The sequence below is a fragment of the Panulirus ornatus genome, chromosome 13, assembly GCF_036320965.1.
Source record: "Panulirus ornatus isolate Po-2019 chromosome 13, ASM3632096v1, whole genome shotgun sequence".
Taxonomy (NCBI): Eukaryota; Metazoa; Arthropoda; class Malacostraca; order Decapoda; family Palinuridae; genus Panulirus; species Panulirus ornatus.
The window spans coordinates 18,578,887-18,605,108 of NC_092236.1; the positions used below are offsets into that span (position 1 = coordinate 18,578,887).

General features: G+C 43.6%; 1 protein-coding gene across 1 annotated transcript in view; it reads right to left on the reverse strand.

The window, feature by feature from the left end:
• LOC139752793 (uncharacterized) overlaps positions 1-20,141 on the reverse strand; it is a 361,216-nt gene extending 341,075 nt beyond the window's left edge. The window contains exon 1 of the mRNA XM_071668710.1: positions 19,830-20,141. The gene's annotated coding sequence lies outside the window, so the exon portion shown is untranslated. The remainder of the gene's footprint in view (positions 1-19,829) is intronic.
• Positions 20,142-26,222: the final 6,081 nt, after the last annotated feature.

Below are 26,222 nucleotides of genomic sequence, written 5' to 3' on the forward strand. Positions count from 1 at the left end.
GTGCGAAGGGGATTATATGTTTTCGTATGCGTGTAGATTTCATGTGTAATTACCTATTTGTACTGCACGGGGGGGGGGGTGACTTACTGATTGTATGTGTTACGGGGAGAGTCTTACACTCGTGTTGCCCCGTCTCAACCTTGTTAAACCATATCTTTACCAGGTGTGTGTGCATAATAATAATAATAATAATAATAATAATAATAATAATGATAATAATGATAATAATGTAACAATAATAATAATAATAATAATAATAATAATAATAATAATAATAACAATAATAATAATAACAATAATAATAATGATAATAATGTAACAACAACAACAAAAACAACAACAACAACAACAACAATAATAATAATAATAATAATAATAATAATAATAATAATAATAACAACGGTTAATCAAATTCAGGCAGCCTTTCAGCTCAAAATACATAGTTGAAGATCAAGGTGACTTCAGGTATTTCCACGCTTTGGACAAGTACAAGAGGTTAGGTACACAGAGTGGCAGATATACCAGAAGCTTTACAGAGTAAATACTATCATGGTTTATACATCATGCACTTAGTAATACATAGTTGAACATTAAAGGATAAGGAGCTACAATCACACATAATGGTTGACATACCACATAACTAAAACTAAGCTGTTTACTTGCTTAACAGTGTACTTACTCACGGATTGTTGATGAAGTTCACAATGGCAGGCATGGGACTGTTCTAATCACGTCTGTCTGAACGAGCGGTGATGGGAACAAGTCGAGTGTGGTGACGGACGGCGATCCCTTTAGGGGGGGGGGGGGGGGGGGGGGGGGGGGTGGGGGGGGGGGGGGGACCGGGTGACCTGGGTGTGTCAGCGATTTATCGCCAAACTGCCGCAGGAGCTTCAGTATTGTGTGTGTGTGTGTGTGTGTGTGTGTGTGTGTGTACTTTATGAAGTTAATTCATGGCTGATGTATACATGAACATTTCCATGAAATCATGAATAAGCAATAAAAGGCACAACCAATCAGGCTTTTAATGACACGGAAAATTCCTCGTTTAAATTCTCTTTTTCACAACAAATTCTTTAATTTTCAAGACTTCAGTGCGCTTTTGATGTACACGATATTGTACTTTACTCACCTGGGTGGTTTGCAGAGGGGAAACCCCATCAAATTTTGATAAGTGAAGCAGAGGTGGGACGCTGAACACGAACTCACTCACTCGTTCCCTCATGCACGCTTACAAAACTTACTCCCACAGTATCCGACCCACACTCACACTTACTAGTGACCCGTTCTCACACACTCGTTCGCTCTCGCACCCCTACACCCTCTCACACAGCCTCCTGTCTTGTTCCTACCAAAAAGTTGCTACGCCTCGAGGTAAGTGGTGGGAGGGGACGAGAAGGTTGGGGGGGGGGGGTAAGGGCTGGTTGATGAGGGTGTGGAGAGAGAGAGAGAGAGAGAGAGAGAGAGAGAGAGAGAGAGAGAGAGAGAGAGAGAGAGAGAGAGATGGGAGGGGGGCGAGAAGGTGACCGGGATGGGGGGGGAGAAGGGAGGGAAGGGGCAGAGATCTTGTCCAGAGGTGAACCGGTTGATGACTAAGAGGACTATGTCTTGTTTTTATCATTCCCCGCAAGCAGCTTGTTACAGATGCGGCGATAACGGGCGGAACTTAAGGGATGACGACCCACGCAAGCGTCCTGTGGTACGATTTACATACTGATAACATCATACACTTCGGTATTCTGCATACACACCAACAGACACAGACATATACATACATGTATGCATACAGGCATCGTGTCACCGTGGTAAAGTGAGGTGTAATTTGACCCCTGGTTGTGACGGGATCAGGGATTCGAACAGACGTACTGATATGATGCGCCACGGTCAACATGGTGTATCTTGTGATGGTCTGCCTTCAGCCTTGTGAAGGAATCATTAACCAGGTGATCATGTAAACAACTGCAGCTAAGAATGTTAAGAAATAAAAAGTAAGAGATGTGGAAGAGTATTTTAAAGTCATAATAGCACTAGGGACGAGTGTTAGCAAGGCTATAGAAAGGAGAAACTGGGAAATCTTCAAAACAATATTGAGAATGTGGCAGAGGATAACCCGAAACTTTTCCATTTACTGATCAGGAATAAAGTGTCGGTTACGGAACAGCTAATCAGGCTGAGTAGATTCGGAAGGAAGAGTCGTGCAGAATTACCAGAAGGTATGCGAGAAGCTGAACGACAAGTTCCAGAGTGTTGGGATGGTGGATGACACAACAGATTCAACCCCAGTGATATGGAAGGGGAGAGAAAACTTAGAAGTCGTTGAAATTTACAGACAAAATTTATACAGACTACTAAAGGACCTTAACCCATCTAAGGCCTATGGACCTGATGAAGTGTCTCCATACGCACAGAAGTGTATGGTCAATGCTCGACAGACCACCTGCGGTATTGTTCAAGATGTCGCTGAGGGAAAGGTAAAGAGCCACGGGAGAGGAAAAAGGACAGTTACGCTCATATATGATGGCTCTAGACGCCTTCTAGTTCTGTATCATCCGTAATCTGTGACAAACGGTTATCATTTGAGCAAATTTTGAAAAGAACGGGGCCAAGGATCGATCCCTGAGGCACCCCACTAGTCACGATAAAGACTGTCGGAGGCTTTACAGTCTAACACCACAAGTTGCTTCCTACTGATGAGCTGGTCTCTAATCCATGCACAAAGTTCGTTACCTGTGTGGCATGATGTCAGTTTACACACCAGACTCTTATGTGTTAATCTAACGAATGCACTTCTGAAAGCACGTGAACACTGCTGGTGTTATGTGCGGTGTTTTAAAAGGGGACTGCCCTGGACCAGCATTGTTCCTGATCTAGGCGAATAAACTGTCAAAGGGAGTTGAATCCTATCTCCGTATTGTTGCAGGCGATATCAAGCTTATAAGTATAAATGTATTTGTGATCACGACAGCTTACAAAGAAAATGTGGACATGTACCAGCACTGGCCATATGCATGGCTTAGGAGATTTAGGCTTACCAGATGTAACGTGATGAATACAGGGGGAAGGTGAAGCCAGGCCAGACTTTAAACCCTGCAGGGAGAAAAATCTGGGAATCCGCCTGCGACAGAAACCGACGAGGGAAGGTAATAACCAACTTGTCACCAGGAAACCGTGTTAGACGGGTTCTGGTGGAGGTAAACCATATTGTCGCCAGAGCCAAAAAGTTGCCACCACGAAGTACATGGACAGTAGCATGTACAGGGACAGATTCACCACGTATGGTGGACGTATGGTAGAATCACAGTTCCAGTTTTGCCTCCTCACTTTAGGAAACACAAAAGATATCTACAGAGCTCAACAGGGATGAGAAAACTTGTACCTTAAAATTATCAAATTTGAGGAACGGGGAAGACGAGGATGGCAGTAAGCTTCTCCACGTTATAAGGCACAAGATGCAGAGAAGTCACGAGTATTCTGAATGGATTTGGCGAAGACGATACACAGCAATACTTAGATACTAAGAAGAGTCATCATGCTATGGGACACAAAATGAAACTAGACGAAAAAGCCAGAAAAGTTGTGTTGGGGGAGAAAATAGCTTTGTAACCATGTCTGCAACACAGAACAAGATTAGTGAAAGGTGAACATACCTTAACGATCGTAAGAAGTAACGACGTAACTGAAACGAGAGGCAAAGTGACAGGCCCTCGTGAGTGTAGAACTACTCTCAGTGCCTACAAACTGGTGAACCTTTTTCACAGGAATATACACTCTCTCTCTCTCTCTCTCTCTCTCTCTCTCTCTCTCTCTCTCTCTCTCTCTCTCTGACCACGAGTCAGCACGGGCCCACCCGAGATCGGGTCCTGGGCGCGGCAATTCGCCCACACCTCAACCCAGGTAATCACTTCCTTTGGAGCTGGTCGATAAAAGAGCACCTTGCTAAGGCCAGTGTTTGTGCGTGTGTGCGTGTGTGTGTGTGTGTGTGTGTGTGTGTGTGTGTGTGTGTGTGTGTGTGTGTACACATAAGAGTAAAGGCCATGTACCCCAGCAGGATATACTGACCACCTATGTAAATTCCGTAACGAATACTGAATGTTTGCCTGTGTTCCCCCACCTCTACCACGTTTCCACAGTTGTGACCCTCGCCACACACCAGATGACATTCGTAATTTCATCGTGCGTCCAACAGATTTTGACGACCTGGATTCCACGCTCCCGTCAGCATATCCCCGTCGTCACGGCCTCATCGACATATCCTCGTCAAGAGCCTTCCTTCAATATGTTCCCGCCACCAGAACCCCATGAGCACACTTCCGTAGCCATGCTCCCGTGTAGGTATCCCCATCACCACGCTCCCGTCAATAATCCCCATCACCGCTCCCGTCTATATATCCCTATCACCACGCTACCATCTATATATCCCCGTCACCACGCTCCCGTCTATATATCCCCATCACCACGCCACCATCTATATATCCCCTTCACCACGCTCCCGTCTATATATCCCCATCACCGCTCCCGTCTCCCTATCATCACCCCTTAGCTTTGTCAATATATACACCCGTCACCACTGTCTATACAACCAACTGGAATATATGTATGTATTCGATCATTCATGATTTCTTAAGTTTTTGATGAAAAGCCTCAGCTTCTGTCAAACGAAAGTCATTCAAATATGCGTTTTGGTGTTGTCTTGAGAGAGAGAGAGAGGAAAAACCCAGAAAAGTAATTTCATGGGTCGTTGTATACCTATTAAACGCCATTATACCAGAGTTATTTTCAGGTCTTGAGATGTAAATCACAATGTCATTCGTACAAATGACGTCTTAAATAGCGTCTTGTGGTGTTTAAAACAATGCCTCAGTATTGCATAGGCTTCCAGGGGAAAAGTAAAAAAAATATTGGTCGTGTGACCGACAGATTTCTTCTTCTCTACGGCCTAGGGAAGACCTGACACACGGTACACACACAGAACCACTACATCAAAAGTGGGACTAGTCATCGGCCTACATCAGGCCAACCTGCTGGCAGACGTTACAAGGTGTAGCAAGTTATGAAAATGATGCACTGGAAGGCTTTCCCCCAGCTGAGGAGTGTGTGTGTGGAGGGGAACGCAACCCTGAACTAAATGCTAGATGGCGTGTGATGGAAACTTTCCACTGTGACTGAGGGAAGAATCCTTTGATCATGCCACCGGACATTAAGGGACTTGTATGGGCCTCGGAGTGTAGTGGGCACTAAGGGTGGAAATGCAGCCACGACCATGGCGATTTTCCACTCTATGAGTGGAGAGATGTTTGCCCGCTGGAGACTCCTCTTCACCCAGGGAGAGCGGGTATTTTCGTGGAACGGTGTTTGCTGCTGGAGGAGGTGTCCTCATACAGGCCCTTAGGATGGACAGTCCGAACACGTTGTTCCTTGGCTACAAGTGTAACGATTCCCATCGCCCCGAACCATTAGCTCTTCCGATGGGATGCATTTACTACATAGTAGACAAATAAGGTTCAAGTACTATGCATCTGATACAGCTAATCATTCTTATGGATGTTGAATAAACATCTGAATGTTACAGACGCCAAACGAAGTAACATACGATGTTGATGTTTCTGATGATATGCCCTTTCACAGGTGATTTCACTTTTGGCAAAATAATAACCAGTGTTTTCATTACCGGGAGAAAAATACTCTAAGAATGGCTCGCCATTGATTGTTTTTAGTATCAATCTATGCAATATTAATGATATTTTCTAAGCATCAGTATAATTAGGCTACCACAAGCCTGCTCAATGTCTCCTACCATTCCGTGATCATAAAGTTGCTAGCGGGTTTGATAGCGACATTAATCTTAAGAGCACAGATTTTTCGTTATGGTCTGTTTGTTTGTTCATCAATGTAACAGTATGAATGTTAGTTATGCTATCGTCCCACGCCATATATAACAACCAACATAATGTTACTGTAATACTAAAGTTAGATCATCAGTGTCATTACATACCAACTACACTTCATCTCTCAAGCAAAGCTTTCGCCCCATCCCCACCCATCATGACAGCATCATGCACAAGGACTCTCTTCCCAACACACTCCCCCACAACTCTCACCGGCCCACACATGCCCATGTTGGGTTCCGTGGCTAACAGAAGCGGGTTCGGGCCACCATCCCTCAGTGGGAGGTTAATTGCCTCAGTCCTGGGGTCTGCGAGATGTTTATGTGTTTGGAAGGAACACCAGTGGGTGCTAGGTACTGCTCTCTGGGGGCAGGTGTGATCTGGTATAAGGGGAAGGTTCCGGGTTTTAATGCTATGGTGGGAAAGGATCTGGACCCCTGCATTACAAGAGGTAGAAAGAGTCTCGACATCAGTTAGTGAATTGGTCACTGAGCTTGAGTTCGTGGCTGGATCCGAACCATAACTGGCATGTGAAATTGTAGTTCTCACATACATCGTTCCTTTAGTATTTTTCTTTTTTCATTTGTCGGATAAGGGTATGTATGCCCGAAACATGGTCTAAATTTACCTTAATAATTTCCTATGTCTTCATTATAAAAACATCTTCGAGGATAATTTCTTCACAGACATAAAAAAAAAAAAAAAACGGTGATTTATCGAAGGAAGCAAAGATCGGCAGTCAGGCCAAACGTTAATCTACATATATTAGAATAATGTCCCTGCCATGTAAGTCTAGTATTGTACCCCTTTACTGCCGCTTTTCTCCAAACCCACCCCGAACCTGTCTGACCTCATTACGAGCCAAGCACCCCTACCTCTGTTCTCCACTTCCCTGCTCATCTTACCCCCCCCCCCACCCCTTTCCATACCAGTACCCCTACTTCCGTTCTCTATTGCCCTGCTTATCGTACGTACCTCCCTACAACCCCAGTATGCCTACCTCTTCTCTACATTCCCCCCTCCTCCGCCTATATTAACCCCGAACTACCCCAGCACCCTTACCTCTGTACTCCACCTCCCGTGTACCTTAACCCCCTCTCCAACCTCACACCATCCTCACCTCCGTCGCCCCCTACAGCCTATTCTACCTCCTTACAACCCCTACCACCCTTATCTTTCTCTCTTCCCGCCTCTCCTCGCTTATTCTCATCGTCATACACTTCCTGACAGAAAGTACACTCAATCTGGTCAAGGGTAATGGAGAACAACACTTGGGGTCGATTTCTTTCCAACATCACTATGCCACTCGGCCCCTCACTAACCCTTATATCATACCTGAACATGGAGACACTCCCTACGTCATCATACATATCAAGAAGTATAGCCTCTTCCCACATCCATCACTCCCACCCTCTGTCTCCTTGCTACCTCTCCTTAACCTCCTTTCACCATCCAAAAAATCAAACTCTTCAAAAATCTCACTCGTTGAGCCTCTTCGAAGTCGTGAGATTTTCTTCTAAAGGAAGAAATGTTTTTCATCCAGCCTTTCTCGTGACTGTGGCTTGGAAATCGTGTTCAGTCTTGCCCTCCGTTTTGAGTGAACTGCACACATCTCGAGACTCAGGGGTCACTGGATACGCTTTTGAATAACGCAAGGAACAATATAGGGAAAAATAGCCGTGTGAAAATTAGTAAAAGGAAGAAGTTTGATCTTCAAGGGTCCGTTCAGAGCAGGTGTACCCACAGATGAAAAGACAGACAGAGTCAGACAGACAGATAGAGGCGGACAGATGTACAGATAGAAGGATATACAAGTAACAGATACAGACTACACACACACACACACACACACACACACACAAAAACACACAGTGAAAATTAGTAAAAGGAAGAAGTTTGATCTTCAAGGGTCCGTTCAGAGCAGGTGTACCCACAGATGAAAAGACAGACAGAGTCAGACAGACAGATAGAGGCGGACAGATGTACAGATAGAAGGATATACAAGTAACAGATACAGACTACACACACACACACACACACACACACACACACACACACACACACACACAAACACACAGCGAAGCAGCACTACATTGGCTGTCAAGTTCCCCTTCCTGGCCCAGGTTGCTGTCTTTTCTTTTTGCCTCACATACACGTGCGCTGCTGGTATTCAGTCCACTTTCATTTTTTTTTATATCCACATTAGAGCTCCAGTCACGGACAAAAGTCTGCATCGAACCGGGCCTCAACTGAAATGTGAAGAGGGTTAATAGAGGGTGGAAAAAGAAAAAAAAGAGGTAAAATATTTTAGACGTTCGAAGGAGATGGAAAAACTGCCTTTTGAAAAAGACCAGGTATTAGGTGGCTAGTGAGGGCATGAGAGGTTACAGAGTTCCACAGCTTCCAGGTGTAGAGAAAGAAAGTCATTAAGAAGGCCCATCCTTGGTACAGTAGTTGTTTGACTAAGTAATACGTAGTCCAGTCAACGGCGGGAGCACACAGGCAGCCAGCCCTCGGGAGCAAAAACCAAAGTAATATCTACAGAGGCATGAGAACGAAACAACATGGTGGCGTAGGGAGGATAAGCGGGTCACGTTGTGAGATCAGAATAGGTTAAGCTGATCGGCTGAATTGCTTTAGGCTTAACTCTGTCTAATATGCATGTGCCAGCCCGGAGGTGAGAGCAGTACTCCATACAAGGACGGATTAATCCTTTGTATAAACTGATCAACTGTGCAGAAGAGACAAAGCTACGGCACCTGTACAGGATTCCCAGGTTCTTAAGAGGTAATCTTATCTATTTGCGTAATGGGAGACTGTCAAGAGAGGTCAAACGGTACAGTGACACTATGTTTGTTCACGGTGTCGAATGACAGAATTACTGTATCAAGTAATCAGAATTGTTAGAGAGTGACTGATAGACAGAATCTAAGATACACTTAAAAGATAACTACATTAATCTAAACGTTTTCCAGAACAGTCTATCTCGACGACCCTGACGCATTACGCTGTTATCACCATCAGGCAATACACATCACCACCACAACACCCGAGATCCAAAGCATTGTTACCATCACCACCACAACTCCCAAGATCCAAAGCATTGTTACCATCACTACCACAACTCCTCAGATCCAAAGCATTGTTACCATCACCACCACAACTAACCTGACACCACCACCACCATCTAGACCCCAGACACCATCACCATCGTAATCCTAGGACACCACACTATCACCCTCCTGATCCCGGGACACCACACGACCATTACCATGATCCCATGACACCACACTACCACCATCATGACCCCAGGACACACCACACTACCATCACCATGACCCCAGGACATCACACTACCATCACCATGACCCCAGGACATCACACTACCATCACCATGACCCCAGGACACCACACTAACATCAACATGACCCCAGGACACACCACACTACCAACACCATGACCCCAGGACACCATGACCCTAGAACACCACACTACCACTCTCCTGACCTCAGGACAACACAACACCACCATCTAGACCCCAGTACATCCCTGCCTCCAGGCCACACCACTACCACGCTGATCCTAGGTCATACCACCACAAACATCACAGCCTACAAAACTCCATACACTTACCTCACCTACACCAACCGATCACCTCTGCTCCCCCCTGGCAACAGACACCAACAAGCAGACACCAAGCTCCCGTTACGACCAAAACCCACCCCTGACAACAAACACCGAACTCCCGTTAAGAGCAGAACGCACCCTACCATCCGTGTCTTTAGCCTACACACATCACAAGAATAGAAATGAAACCACGAACTTTTTTTTTTCGTTCTCTCTTATGTCTTTTTTTTTTTTTGTCTGGCTTAATCAACGCACTGTTACCGGTAAGCGAATTGCCGTAATCCTTTTTTCGATTGATTCCTCCGTTATCGCGATGCCGTTTGAACGAACCTGAACGGAAAATTCTTTTGTGTTTCGTCTGGGTGCTTCCATTCCCTTTTGTGACGGTGTCTGAGCCAAGTTCAACCTGTCTATTCACCTTCTTCGTATCGCCCTGGAGGAAAATGGGACCAATTACGGGTTTTTAACACGCTGGGGTCTAGGGAGAGAGGTGTTGCAGCTGGGGAGAGAAAAGCGATTGTAAAGTGTCGGAGGAGAGTCAAGTGTGATGAGCTCTGGTAGGCTAATAGGATGGTAAAAAGGTGAAGGGTTACGTAGAGTTACAGAGACCACACAGACCCCACGGTCCAAGCGAGGTGCATAGACCACACAGATCCCAAGGTCCAAGCGAGATGAACACACCACACAGATCCCAAGATCCATGCGAGGTGCTCACACCACACAGACCCCAAGGTCCAAAGGAGGTAAACACACCACACAGATCCCAAGGTCCAAGCGAGGTGAACACCACACAGACCCCACGGTCCGAACAAGGTGCACACACCACACAGATCCCCAGATCCAATAGAGGTACAGAGACCACACAGATCCCAAGGTTCAAGCTAGTTGCACAGACCACACAGACCCCAAGGTCCAAGCGAGTTGCACAGACCACACAGACCCCATGGTCCAAGCTAAGTGTCTGGCCTTATCGACTCATGAAAAAGATGTAGTCCCGTTAAAACAGTGTGTATATATATATATATATATATATATATATATATATATATATATATATATATATATATATATATATATATATTTATATATACATAGAGAGAGAGAGAGAGAGAGAGAGAGAGAGAGAGAGAGAGAGAGAGAGAGAGAGAGAGAGAGAGAATACTAAGACCAACTACATATGGTAAGCATATTTAAATGACCTCCGCTGACCTGAGAGAGCTACTCGTGTTGTATGTCGCGCCACCTGAGCTGCGGTCATCTTGACCTGACCATCTCTCGTTGCCCGGGTCGACCATGGGTTAATATAGGTCAGGTCATGAGGCCAGCACTAATCATTTCCCTAAGTGACGGGAATGTCTGCTAAAAATTTAATTCAAATGAAAAAAAGTCTTTAATAATATTTGCTGTTCATGGTCTTACAGTGAAAAAAAAGGGGGTCTTTAAGGGTTTAATTAAACTTTAAGTGGATAAATCACAGACTCAAGACGTCCTCCTGATTTAAGCTCAGACTTAGCTATCTTAACAGAAATTATGGGACGAGGGAACAAGCAACTGTCAAATCTGCGAGGAGGAAAAAAAAAAAAAAATCCTCCCGACATCTTACGTAAAATCATTTCCTGGCAAGATGGTTCAATTAACTGATTTCAATAACAGAGAGAAATTCAACTCATTCTTCCAAGACATTTCGTTGGGTATGGTTTGGATAAGTGTTTCTCAGGTTTATTTTACTGTACTCCATATGAACAAAAACCAAGTAATACCGAGAAAATTCAACAATATACTTAAGACTGTGAATTTTCCTTTAACTTAAATCTGTATAGGAGTGAGTGTGTGTGTGTGTGTGTGTGTGTGTGTGTGTGTGTGTGTGTGTGTGTGTGTGTGTGTGTGTTCAGCTATCTGCAATTATCTATTCGCACTGTAAAAAAAAAGAAGATGCAGAACGAATGCTTGAGAATTGCACTTGATTGCCCCACGACCACTAAAACACCTCGACATATTCGGACAGAACGAGTTATACCTAAAGCTGAATACAAAATACTGTAAATCCATCACATGAAACAGCTGAGGCTTCGGCTGCGTGACAATAATTCAGGCGACGCCGTCGCTACAGAACGGTTAACGCACGTAGAACAAGTGGGTATAAATGGATCCAAGTAACAGCCACTCACACGATGATGTTTGGAGCACATCAGCTGCGCAAGCTTAGGAAGCAAAAGCATTTCCCCTCCGCCTTGGCAGATAACTCCCCTTGACATCACCACACCGACTTATCCACCTAAGAAACTCATTACGATCTTCACCTTCCACACTGCCAAAACCAGTGCTGAAAATAGCATAACACAATGCGTCTATACTGACGGCCCTCCCAACTCTGCCACTGGGAGGGCTGGAAGTTCTGTCACTGTAGACCAGCCTAATGATAACAGATTAGAGAAAGATGTTAAAATAAACAATAGGGTATCTAACCTAGACACCCAATGTGTCCCAACATGCTGATCGCTCTTGAGTTTGCAGATATCGGAACCAAAGACAGACTGAATGACTTATTCTTTATCATCACTATAAGCCCTTAACGTCATTGAAATCAAAATGTAACATGCTGGTCTCTGAAGCTAAATAGTCTCAAAATGAAAAAATAAAACCTTTTAGGGACAGGTCGAAACAAACCCAGCATGAAGTTCTGACACTATATCCGCTTTTTTTTTTTTTCTTTTTACACCTAACAGACGAATTCACTCTAAGGAAAATTGTAAGCTTTAGTAATAAACCAACTTTGTAGCAATAAATGTCATAATCATAAGCTAACTGGAGTCTGAGAAAGACCCTTGTGACGTTCGTGTAATTCTTTTGCACTACCACACACAAACTGATCATGGGGTGCACAAACTAGCCGCTGATAACCACAAAAACAAAAAAACGGAGGAACCTTCTCAAAATAGGTTAAGGAGACCAGTGGCGTGCCACAGGGTTCTGTTCTGGGGCCAAAGCTATTCTTAATTCATGCGAGTGACTTACAGAAGCACTGGACTGTCACCTGAATATGTTTGAGGATGATACCAGAAATATGAAAGACGAAAATAGAGAATTGCATCCACCTGCAGGTGGTCTAATACGAGGCTGATGAAATCAAACCTGAATAAAAGCAAAAAGTCATGAGAAAAGGACAACAGAAAATGAAAACCTTGAAATGAATATGATTTCGCGGGAAATAAGCACCAGAATCAGAAGAAGACAACGCCCGCCCCAGTACCATCATGGGAAAATAGTGAAAATATCGGCAAATATTAGAATAACATTCAAGTACACGGAAATGAAAATATTCAACAAGCTGTTCACATACTACATTAAACCGAGACTATGATTCCCAAGTTTGGACACGGCACTTAGAGAAGCACAGACAACTTATAGAGAAGGTCTAGAGGAGGGAAAAAGAAAGACGGGATCAGAATTCAGAAAACACACACACACACACACACACACACAATCTTAATTTTTCTTTCGATGAAAAAAGTCTATTTTCATTCTCAGTGACCAGAGAGACCAATTTTGAGTGGTAAAGATTTTCGTAATAGTCATATTGTAGGCAGAGCCCGAGCTACCGGGCTGTTAGTCTACGACCGGAGGGAATAAAGAAATAGGGAGGAAAAAAAATAAGGAAATAAAAGAAGGAAAATACAAAAAGAAAGGAAAAAGAAATCAAACATCAAAGAACTCGTATTTACTCTCAAGCTAGGAGGCCGTTTGGCAAGAGCTGTGGCGAATGGTCGGGACAGAAATGGTGAGCGGTGAGGAGGGGCAGGAGTGGCTGGCTGGTGGAACAGTAAGGGGGATGGTGAAGAGGGGGGGGGATAGCAACGGTGAACGGTGAAGGAAATGGTAAAAGAGGAAATGGTGAGGAGGCGAGGAGATTGGTGAGGGCAGCAATGGTGAACCCTAACAGCTTCGAAATAACCCAATGGTCTCTTGCTAACTGGAGTCCTTCGTATTCTCTGCATGCCTTTGTATGGTGAGAGAAGCAGAAGTGAGAGTGGTATGGGAAGAGTGGTGAGTGGAGAAGTGAGGAGGAATAGCGAGTGAGCACTGGGAGTAGAAGTAATGGGAGGGAGGTACACTTTAAAAGTGGTGAGGTGGGAGCGGTAGTGACAACTGTAGTAGTGGTGAGCATATATGGAGTGGTGTTGCCAACAGCGAATCAACCACCAGACTCCACAAAGGTTGCCATCCATCACATGCAGTTCAGGGGCCCACCCCATTTTTTTTTATGACCTGTTTACCTGACTAATTAAACAAATCCTGACAGAGACCTTGGCACATGATATATATAATTAACTGCTTCTATTTAGAGCACAGAGGTTTTGAACTTTGAGAGCAAATATAGCTAAAGTAAGAGTAAACAGGATCATTCGCCAGACTGATTTCAGTTCACACAAAATTATTCGCTGGCGACTGATTTTGTTAATTGACTTATTTTGATCTCTTGGCTTCTGGTTGCCTTTCGTAGGCTCTGATTAAGGTTAAGTTTAAATCACGCTAATTAGTGGGGTACATGTTGAACTGTTATGGGCAACTGACTTATTATCACCAAAAGGTTATAATCTTTTACCACTGTTCTGTGGGGTTTAGAGACGCCCATTAGAAGTCTCTACAAACAACTCTTCTCCGGGTCTTAGAGACGCCCATCAACAGCACCTACAAGCAAAAATTCTTTACGGCTTAGAGGTGCCCATTAGAAGCATCTACAAGCAACTATTCTTTGGGGCTTTGAAACGCCCATTACAAACACCTACAAGCAAACTATACTCTAGGGCTTAGAGACGCTCATTAGAATCACCCTAAAACAGCTATTCTCTGGGGTTCTAAACGCCCACTGGAAGTACCTACAAGCAACTATTCTCTGGGGCTTCGAGATACCCATCAGAGGCACCTCCACGCAATCATTTTCTGGGGCTACCAAGATCCATCATATCAGCTACACTCTATGGCTATAAAGAATAACCATTCCTAACTCACACATTACCACTATCTGGTATTACAAAGGAACATTAAGACAAAAGACCACCCCAACCTTTATCTAGGGCAGTGAGCTGTCCCTCTGGGGATTTAACTTACAATTCCCTAACACTAACATCATTCAGAATCTGACACTAAATGGAGCCACTTCGTAAGAAAACAAAGCATCACTACCCATGTGGAGCTCCTACAGATTGATCACTCATATGGTTAAAACTACTTATGTTCAGAGAATCAAATAGCGTTTAACTGCTACATTCCATCGATAAACACAACTATAAACAGACCATAAAGCTAAGAATAAATACATAAATGATGAATTATAAAACAATGCACACTGTGAGGGATAATCCTCCACCGGCTTGAGTAATGCGAGAGGATGAGTGGGAGAGAGAGAAAAAATGATATACTAAAAAAGAGAAATGGAAATCAGCAGACACTTATATCTTACCAAGAATATTTTATTACGTAAGAGTTCTCAGGGTACGAGAATTTTTACCTCTCTCTCTCTCTCTCTCTCTCTCTCTCTCTCTCTCTCTCTCTCTCTCTCTCTCTCTCTCTCTCTCTCTCTCTCTCAGGTAGGTGAACTTCACGCACTAGACCTGCCTAATCGCCAAATCTCGTCGTAGGTAGATGGATAGGTAGGTAATTCACCAACTCCTTTCTTTACCTACCATCTCTCTCTCTCTCTCTCTCTCTCTCTCTCTCTCTCTCTCTCTCTCTCCCTCTTTCTACAACCTGACAACGATTATATAAGTACCTGCAATTAATACGACAAATTTTCAGTCTGTTTCGAAAAACTGGCACACGCAATTCCCCGTAGACTAACGTAGCTCTTTTTCTTTTTCCTTTATGTAAGCTGAGACGACACGGGTAGCTGAGGCCCTCATCAAGGTCATCCCATTAACGCAATATATATATATATATATATATATATATATATATATATATATATATATATATATATATATATCTTAGCCTGAGACAGATACCCATTTTATCGACCAACCCCTAAGGGTGGACGAACAGCTGGGTTGACTGCGGACCTACTGCCGCAACCAGGATTCGAACAACGGTTCATAGATCAAAAACTTGAAAAAAGAAAATGCGAACACAGTTTGCTCATAAAACTGCTTGCAGGACGCGAGGATTCTCGAGTCATTGTCATTAATCACCTCGACTTTGCTGGAAAGGTAGAACTTCCGCGCTTAAAAAGGCGAGTTAAAGGCTTAAGAGAAAGTCCCATTACATGACAATCCACGTAAAATCTCCGTACGGGGACATTTTGAACATACAGTGAAATGCTCGTCTAGAAATTATTAATCCATGGGACCAAGACAGGATTCGGGGAATTCAGAAGAGGGCGACCATGGGAGCTGAAGTAAGCCATAGGGTGGTTAAGGGGGCTGAGGTCCTGTGCAAAGGAGAGGCCACTGACCGTGAGGACAAACTTGGGTGTGTTTGATGGCACTGTAGTCCCAACGGTGCTGTATGGGTTCGAGGTATGGGTCCCCAAAGAGAAAAAAAAAAAAAATGCAGGATGGATGTGGTGGAAAGAAAATCTTTGAGGACAAAATGGAGTGTGAGAAGGGTTAATCGAATAAGATTCGAACAGGGTAAAAGGATAGTGTGATAATAAGAACAACATGTATAAAAAAAAAAAACCGGAAGAGAGTCTGCTGAAATGGTTTGAACATGAGACACTCATTATCATAACAGAGATTTCTGTAAATCTGGGCAATATTAATAGTTTTAGGACTTTTCCCGTACGTCTCGAACGATATACTCGAAAAGTTTTAATGCCTTATGTTCGGCAAACCCAAATTAACATGAGTGCAATACTTCGTCCACATTCTTTCCCTTCGAGGATATTGACGCCGTGCCTTCACCAGGTCGTGCAGAAATGTGGCAGCTCTACGGAATCTGTCGCTTTCATGTGCAGCGTTGCCAAACGACAAGAACGATACTCTAAACAGAGGAGAGACTGACTAAGATTGTCCACAGGTTGGATGTGGACGAAACAAGGAGGAGGAAAACCAAGGAGGACGTGGAAGGATGATGTGAAAGGCGCTTTGAGTGACTGGGGCGACTGGACACGCAGGAGGATGAGAGGCGTGCATGGGTATACAACGATGTGGAGCAATGCGATATACAGGCTGCGACGGACTGTCAGTAGGCTGAACCAGGGTACAAGAAGCAGCCAGGAGAACCCGAGGAAAGGTCTGTGGGGCTTGGTTGTGGATAAGGGTAGGCTGTGGGGGGATGAGGACGAATGTGAGGCTATTCATCGCCAGCTCCTGGTGCTATCTTGCTAACGCGGGAAACTGCGATCAAGTATGAATATATATATATATATATATATATATATATATATATATATATATACATATATATATATATATATATATATATATATATATATATATACATATATATATATATATATATATATATATATATATATATATATATATATTCTTTTTTTCTTTCATACTATTCGCCATTTCCCGCATTAGCGAGGTAGCGTTGAGAGCAGAGGACTGGGCCTTTGAGGGAATATCCTCATCTGGCCCCCTTCTCTGTTCCCTCTTTTGGAAAATTAAAAAAAAAAAAAACAAGATCGGAGGATTTCCAGCCCCCCGCTCCCTCCCCTTTTAGTCGCCCTCTACGACACGCAGGGAATACGTGGGAAGTATTCTTTCTCCCCTCTCCCCAGGGATATATATATATATATATATATATATATATATATATATATATATATATATATATATATATATATATATATATATCCCTGGGGGTGCGTGATCAAGATATTCCTGAGTCCACGGGGAAAATGAAACACGAAAAGTTCCCAAGTGCACTTTCGTGTAATAATCACATCATCAGCGGAGACACAAGAGAGAAATATAACAGTCAGTTGATATACATCGAAGAGACGAAGCTAGAACGCCATTTGGTAAACATGTGATTGTATGTTTTGGACAATCACATGTTTACCAAATGGTGTCCTAGATATCTGGGAGTGGATCTGGCAGCGGATGAACCATGGAAGCGGAAGTGGATCATAGGGTGGGGGAAGGGGCGAAAATCCTGGGAGCCTTGAAGAATGTGTGGAAGTCGAGAACATTATCTCGGAAAGCAAAAATGGGTATGTTTGAAGGAATAGTGGTTCCAACAATGTTGTATGGTTGCGAGGCGTGGGCTCTGGACAGAGTTGTGCGCAGGAGGATGGATGTGCTGGAAATGAGATGTTTGAGGACAATGTGTGGTGTGAGGTGGTTTGATCGAGTAAGTAACGTAAGGGTAAGAGAGATGTGTGGAAATAAAAAGAGCGTGGTTGAGAGAGCAGAAGAGGGTGTTTTGAATTGGTTTGGGCACATGGAGAGAATGAGTGAGGAAAGATTGACCAAGAGGATATATGTGTCGGAGGTGGAGGGAACGAGAAGTGGGAGACCAAATTGGAGGTGGAAAGATGGAGTGAAAGATTTTGTGTGATCGGGGTCTGAACATGCAGGAGGGTGAAAGGAGGGCAAGGAATAGAGTGAATTGGATCGATGTGGTATACCGAGGTTGACGTGCTGTCAGTGGATTGAATCAGGGCATGTGAAGCGTGTGGGGTAAACCATGGAATGCTGTGTAGGTATGTACATTTGCGTGTGTGGACGTATGTATATACATGTGTATGGGGGTAGGCTGGGCCATTTCTTTCGTCTGTTTCCTTGCGCTACCTCGCAAACGCGGGAGACAGCGACAAAGCAAAAAAAAAAAAAAAAAAAAAATATATATATATATATATATATATATATATATATATATATATATATATATATATATATATATACAAACAACCCGAAGTACTCAGGGGCCACTGTGTGCCTATTTCTCTATACATACATTTACCCATTTCTTTACCAAGCGTTTACCAGAACTGCTCACTAAGCCAAGTGGCACAGGTCTCACAGCCACTTGGGTGTAGTTCGCCCGTCTCGTCTCGGCATTTGGAGTTCAAGAAGGTATGTATGCAAATTATGTCCTCGACATATCAAGACACATTCACCACACGAGCTCCCGCCATTCCAAGAAGTAATCCGATTGTAAGGAGAATATTTTCCTATAACTTGTGATTTTATCAATGCTTTGGCGCCGAACCGTAAGTGGACAACCGCTTTTGCGTTCTCTATCGATCTGCAAATCATCTGGTTCCTTGAGAATATATAAAAGGGACCATTTCTCCGAAGCTATATCGTACCGTGATTCAAAAATGTAAGAAAATGTAATATATCAGAAACATAATACTGGCTGGGACGTCAAATGAGCTGCTGGGGTTTGCTAGGTGAAGGTTACGTTGGGTTGACGGGTGGGACATGAGTGGGTCAGGAGTGTTGACGAGAGGGTTTGACGGGTAGGCAATATATTCATAAATTGTATATAAGAGATAAATGTGAATAAAGACAATTAAAATCATCGGAAGATAGTTTGCAATCAATTAGTATATTGAATAAAAAAATGAGGATAAGTAATATATTTAGATATCTGCAGACAGTCACATTAAGGTACTACCGATTGCAGAGTACTGGATGCATGGTTTGCGGGTCAGGAGGAGGTTTTCGATCCTTCGAAAAACTGTTCCGTGAACGAACAATGGCTGCGAGCACGCGAAATGTGTGACAGAGAGCTCGTGGAAATTCCACGTTTGGTTGGTTTGTACGGCGTTGCTTGATGAGCATGTGGACGCAGGTGCGCCTTGCCGACCGACTGGAGATAGAGGAACAATGTGTGCGTGTTTTTGACAAAGGGACGTCACTGGTAAGAGATTGTTTGCAACACACAGAACCCGACGGTGACCAGCGAAGAGGGTGATTGTAAGGGTGGGGCACAGAGTGACGTCATCTGCGTAACCTCAGCAAATTCAGAGAGGAATTATGTCATTTATATATATATATATATATATATATATATATATATATATATATATATATATATATATAACCTTTTCGGATAACCACCTGCTTGCGATAGACATGAAAGTCAGAACAGTTCAAAAGGCATCAAAATCCATGGGACAAACAATTTAATCCTAACCTAACCTATCAAAATTCATTAGATGTCCGAAACAGAAATAATGTCCCAACGATTATTCCGTTTCGGACGTCAACCTGTTTGCTATAGAAATGAAGATCAGAATCTATTCAAAAGACATCAAAAACCATCGGAAAATAATTTCAACCAATATATATATATATATATATATATATATATATATATATATATATATATATATATATATACACACATTAAGGTACTCACCGTATTGCAGAGTCATCTTGCCTATTGTTTGCGGGATCACGGCAGGAGGTTTGGTCGACAATCCTTCAAGACTGCTATCCATCCGCAACGTCACTGGCGTGGCGACCCCCGCAAGTTGTGACAGAGGACACCTCTCGTGGAAACTTCCGTCTTTCTGGTCAATCTTTACCGACTTCCTCTCGTCACTTGGCACTGTGGACGCAGTCCGCCTTCACCACCGTCACTGGACGAAACAGGGAATAACTTGCGTCCGTATTTACGACAAGGGGCGTCCCTGAAACCAGTCTGTCTTCCAGCACCACGTAACCCGACGGCTGACCAGCGAATGTTAAGACTCGTCAGGGAGGGCGTGACCACAGAGTGTGACGTCATCTGCCCGTCAACCTCCACGCTAAAATTCAGGAGGGAATTGGATGCATTTCCACCCCCTCAACAAAGGCTCCTTTACGTACCTTATATTCGTTTAGGTCGAATAACGAAACAGAATTTTGACTTAGCAAAAAAAAAAGACATTAATACGACAAAGATTTCTGTTTATAAGTAGTAGTTTTACGAATCTTTTCCGTATTTCTCAAACGTCATCGAATTTTTTCCATCCTTGTGTCCGACAAACTTGGATCAACATAACTGCAATATTTCCCCCCACATTCTTTCTTTCAAGGATCCAGACGCCGTGGCTCCCTCAAGGTGAGGAGGTAATGTTGCAAATCACCGAAATCTTTCGTTGTCAGGCGCGCTGTTGCCAAGCAACAAGAACGATAATGAATTTCTGAACATGAATAGCATTCGCTCCGACTTTATACGCACCGGATCATCATAAAATATCTGAATTGTAAGGCAAATATTTTGTATTTCGTTTAAAGAGAAAATTACATAAGCATTAAAGATAATTACACCCTTGACGTTAGTAATTATCGTTATCGTAATTATTGTCAGTATTGAGGGTAAACAAGCACTCAATTATCCCCTTGAGAATGACGATGCGAGCCTTGAGCACGAATGCACGAGCCCTGAGCACGACGGTACGAGTTTTGAGCACGACGGTACGAGTTTTGAGCACGACGGTACGAGTTTTGAGCACGACGGTACGAGTTTTGAGCACGACGGTACGAGTTTTGAGTACGACGGTACGAGTTTTGAGTACGACGGTAAGAGTCTTGGGCACAACGGTACGGCATTTGAGCACGACGATACAGACCTTGAGTTTGACGGTACGGGCTCTGAGCAAGACGGTACGAGCCTTGTGAATAATGGTACAAGTCTTGAGCATGACATGATGATCCTTGGCACCACGGTACGACCCTTGAGCATGACGGTACGCACCTTGAGTTTGACGGTACGGTCCTTGACCACAACGGTATGAACCTTGAGCATGATATTACGGGCCTTGACCATGAAGGTTCGAGCCTTGCGCACGACGGCACAGGCCTTGAGCATCACGGTACGATCTTTGGAACAATACTATGACTCTTGAGCACGATGGTACGATCCTTGGGTAGAACGATACAACCCTTGGGCACGACGGTACTATAATGCTCAAGGTGTGTACCGTCGTGCTCAAGGGTCGTACCATTGCGCTCAAGGGTCGTACCATTACGCTCAAAGGTCGTCACGACGGTACGATCCTTGGGTAGAACAATACGACCCTTGGGCACGACGGTACTATAGTGCTCAAGGTGTGTACCGTCGTGCTCAAGGCTGGTACCGTCGTGCTCAAGGGTCGTACCATTACGCTCAAAGGTCGTACCATTATGCTCAAAGGTCGTACCGTCGTGCATAAAGGGGTGTTTCCTACCGTCGTGCTCACGAGGCTGACGGCACACACTAACCTCTGGTCCCACACAGCTGGTGTGCGACGAAACCCTTGCTTTTAGCCAGCTGGAAATTACTAAGAGCCTGTATGACACGTGTCCCGTCGCTGACATCGCCACCCAAGGTCGCGAGGAGCTGTAAAAGGATTTATTTTCCCTCACTTTCTCATCCCTTCTCTTCCAGGCCGGCTGGTACGAGGATTTGTACCCCTAGAGTAAACAGTGGAAAGCAATGAATGTAAAAAAAAAAAAAAAAGTTGAATTTTCTGCGAAATTTTCCCGAATGAAATAAACTTTATCCCTTTTTATTCAGCCCATCCGCGCCAGATGAAACCTAAACAAGTGTAAGTCAGTCATAACAAACTTAACGAATTTTAGCGTGCGTAAAGTTCGTTATGTTTCAAGAACTCCATTTCGGCGGAGTAGCTGGATGATGACGACATGACCGTGTGCATCCTGGGAACGCGATCCACGGGAAGTGGGAGGGGAAAGGGGGATCCTGAATCCTGGATCCTTTTGGCTGGGAAGAGACCTGGTGCTTGGGGAGTGGCTTGGTCCTTAGGAAAGAGACCTGGTCCCTAGGAAGTTTGTTGGTCTTTGGGAAGAGACCTGGTCCCTGGAAAGTTTCTTGGTCCTTGGGAAGAGACCTGGTCCTTAGAAAGAGGTTTGGTCTCTGGAAGAGATCTGGTCTCTGGTAAGTGGCTTGGTCTCTGGGGAGACACCTGGTTCTCGGGAAAACGCTTTGCCGTTGGCAAGCGCCTTAGTCTTTGAGAAGAAATCTGGTCCCTGGGAAGTAATTTGGTCAGTGTGGAGAGACCTGGTGATTGAAAAGAGACCTGGTACGATTTGAAGACCTGGACACTGGGAAGCAGTTTGGTCTTTGTGAGGAAACTTGGCCTTTAGGAAGAGACCTTGATTAACGTCTCCACGCATATGCTCTCTCTGTGTGTCTCGGCTAAAGTACCGTATGATGTCACTAATGACGCAATCCGTACAAGACATAAAGCGCAAAAACTCAGGATCCATAAGAAATTGAAAAATTTTCTCGTGTTGTACAATGACTTTATTACATACATGCTCTAACCAGTGTCATGAAGGCACGTGAGCATAAGGTGTATGCAATTGTCGCATCCAAATAAGAGATTACTAAAAATCAAAGATCAGAGAACATTTGAGCACCAGGCAGCCATCTCGCAGGCGATGGGAGGCATAAGTGTGATGAAACTGTAATGTAAAACCAAACAGTCGATATGTGATGAGTAGCTTATGTTGTCGTCAGGTGTCACGAAGTTCTCTCACGGGATGTTCAACAGCGTACAGTAGATGTCTTCAGGAAGAAATCGACAAGGACTGTGAGAAGAGACAGCTGTAGTAGCTGACGAAGCTCCAACGAGTGAATAATGAGAGGGTCTACGTGAAGCCTCATGTTTGTTTGGAAAGTTCGTGTTTCACTGACGAGGGCTGTTGATTGCGTCTGGAACCGCTTCATTGTTGAGTCAAATGGCTTCCAACTGAATTAAATGTTTTGAGACTTTAATATGCAAATCATAGAGGCAAACTGGTGAATAGTTTGATGAAATGTTCCACAACTTCTCGACCAGTTGCTAAACTTAGAAAATATAATCATTCTTTTTTATTTTTCCATTTTGATCCGGTGCTTCCAGTATTAACATAAGCTGAATGCTGGGGCAACAGTGCCCAGAGTCCGCCCAAGTTTCGAACTCGTACCTTTAAGTTGATGAAAGAAAGAGTGTATTAAATCCCTTAGATTACTTTCCCAAACTTTGAAATCATTACACTGGACAAAAGCCTCGCCCGCCCGTCTTGGGAACAACGAATAATAACGTCGTGTCCGGGTTTTTACACAACACTGTAGATCATAATATGTTGATTACGAGATATGTACATAGTAATTAATGAACAGAACGGCTTAAGCAAATTCATTCCAAACTCTCGTATAGCAAAAGTAGTCTCAAAATAAAAACTAAAGGTAATATCAACTTGTGCAAACTAACGCAATGATGATATGTACATTACATAATGTCGATTGCTGTTCCCACGTTCCGTCTTCTACAGCCTGAAGACTGGAGGAACAATATTCACAATAACTGTAAAAGTAACCCAAAATCTCTCTCTCTCTCTCTCTCTCTCTCTCTCTCTCTCTCTCTCTCTCTCTCTCTCTCTCTCTCTCTCTCCCTCTCTCTATGTTCCTTGAATGCATCCCAGGAGCTTAGCCTTTTCTTCTACAGTCTGACTCATTTCAGGCCCTATGATCCGATCCGCTACCCAGCGATGATGCCTTCCAATATTAAATACGTCGTCTGATGTAAAATCCTTTTGTAGTGTGATCAAAATAAATGTTGACTGTGTACGCTGTTTTTTTTTTTTTTTCAAGAAATGACTCCAAAGTTCTAGAGCGAATATATAAATAATTTCTCTTTAATAAAGACAACACAGAGGCATATCCGGTTGACTGTGAACATTCTTTTTTTTTACGATTTGATTTACCACGCTGAGAAAATTCATTTACTCGCATTATTATTATTCAAAAGTCGTAAGACCTGAGTCTTGAGGCAATTAAAGCGTGTCAATCAATGAGTGCGCACAAACACACACACAAAAAAAATTAATTTTTTTTTTGTCTTGTTTTTTTAACTTTTCAGTTCTTCATAAGAGATGGGTTCTCGGACCCGTGGTCATGCACGTGTCTTGTTCTAAAATACCTGGTGCCGTCAGAAACGTTTTATCTTGTTGAAAATTCTTCCAAGAGTGGGTATCTTCGGACCGTTATTCTTTACGGTGTTTGCTTAGCTAACGTTCTCACCGTCTGCAACTTTTGGACACGAGTCTTCAAAAACGGTACAGAGGGCAGCGAATGCTGTAATGTGTAGAGGGATCTATCTTCCTTTTTTAGATCAAGTAACTGTTGAAGACAAATTCTTCGTGCAGTGCTGTATGTGAATATGTGAGTCAGATACATATCTCGGGGGAGTAAACAGGATCTGTACAACAGATGCAAAGGTGCTGATAAAAATCACCTTGAGTGTGAGAGATTTAATCAATCAACACTAAAGAAATTGTTAAGAGACTCAATACCATCGACTGTGAACCTTCCCTTGGATAACTAACTAACCACACAATTCGATAAGAGCCACATGAATCTCCCCCAAACAATCATAAAGAGCAAATGATAAACAACACAGATTTACCTAGTAAGGAAGAGAAATTTATGCCGCGTCCTACGACCCCCTACCTTACTTACCACCACTACCATCACCACTGAGATGCCATCATAACCTATAGTGATACGAGGAAAACTTGCCCTCCTCTTGCAGCAACGTCTCATTCAGGAGATGGTATGAGAGAAAGCTTGCTCTCCTCCTCATCGACAACGTCGCCTTCGGGAGACAAAATGAAAGGAAACTTTTTTCTCTCCTCCTCTTCCTCCTACGGCAACGTTCCCTTCAGAACGACGGCTGGGGCGACCGGAGGGAAGGATCCTCGGAATGCAACGAGTTGTTTGGCGAGCACTGGGTCATGAACGTCCCTAGGATACGAGCTCGTCAGGTACAGACACTGCATAACAAATGGCTGTAACGGGACGAGTGGTCTAGACACACCGGTGGTGGACGAGCTCAGTACAGATACACAACTGCCTCTGTATAGATGCGAGGCGACGAAGAAAACCCTCTCTGTGTACACATTAATAATCCTGGGTAGGGAGACGATGTCCAGATTTGTAAAATCACGCAAATAGTATAAGACTTGATTGGCTACGTTTAGTTCTATACAGAAACAGATTAAAAGCAGAAAGACTCGCATTTAAGAAAGTATCTTCGGTAAAAAAAATATCTTTACATACACGACACTCGCAGCAACAGTTATAGATATACGTGCAATAAAGGTATAGAGAGAGATGAATGGCTAGATGCATGAGAAGGACACCCGCTGGTTCTGAAGATCAACAACCTGATTCATAGGGGAAAAAAGTCTGCTCACTTCAGACACGTACGAGATTGTTTACGTAAATACTTACCTATTGGTTCTTATTAGAGAGACACTGGCTATCATGTAGGTAGGAGACCAAGCTGATGGACTCTGGACTGAACAGCAGTGTACAAAGAATGATCTTAACGATTTTCATTTGCTTCATGTGTGTGTGTGTGTGTGTGTGTGTGTGTGTGTGTGTGTGTGTGTGTGTGTGTGTGTGGACGTGTTCCCTGTCACCCCTTTTGTTTTTCTGTGTTTGGGCAGCGTCTGGCTGGTGGTATTCTGTATGGCCACAGGAGAGCCAGTTGTGAATTTTATTCCCTTCACTTGTCTTTATGTCTGTCTGGCTCTCTGTCTCTCCCCCGCCCCCAAGTCTCTCTCTCTCTCTCTCTCTCTTTTCTTTTTTCTTCGCTCGTTCCACGTGAGGCCATCTGTCCCTCGTGCTGTTCACGTCCATCAATAAATGTTGGGTGTGTCGGCTCATCACGTTGCCAGTATGATCATCAACGTATTTCACGCATCTATTTCCTCTAATTTCGATATCTGGAGGTGACATGAAATGTCAGAGAGATTGCACAACACACACACACAC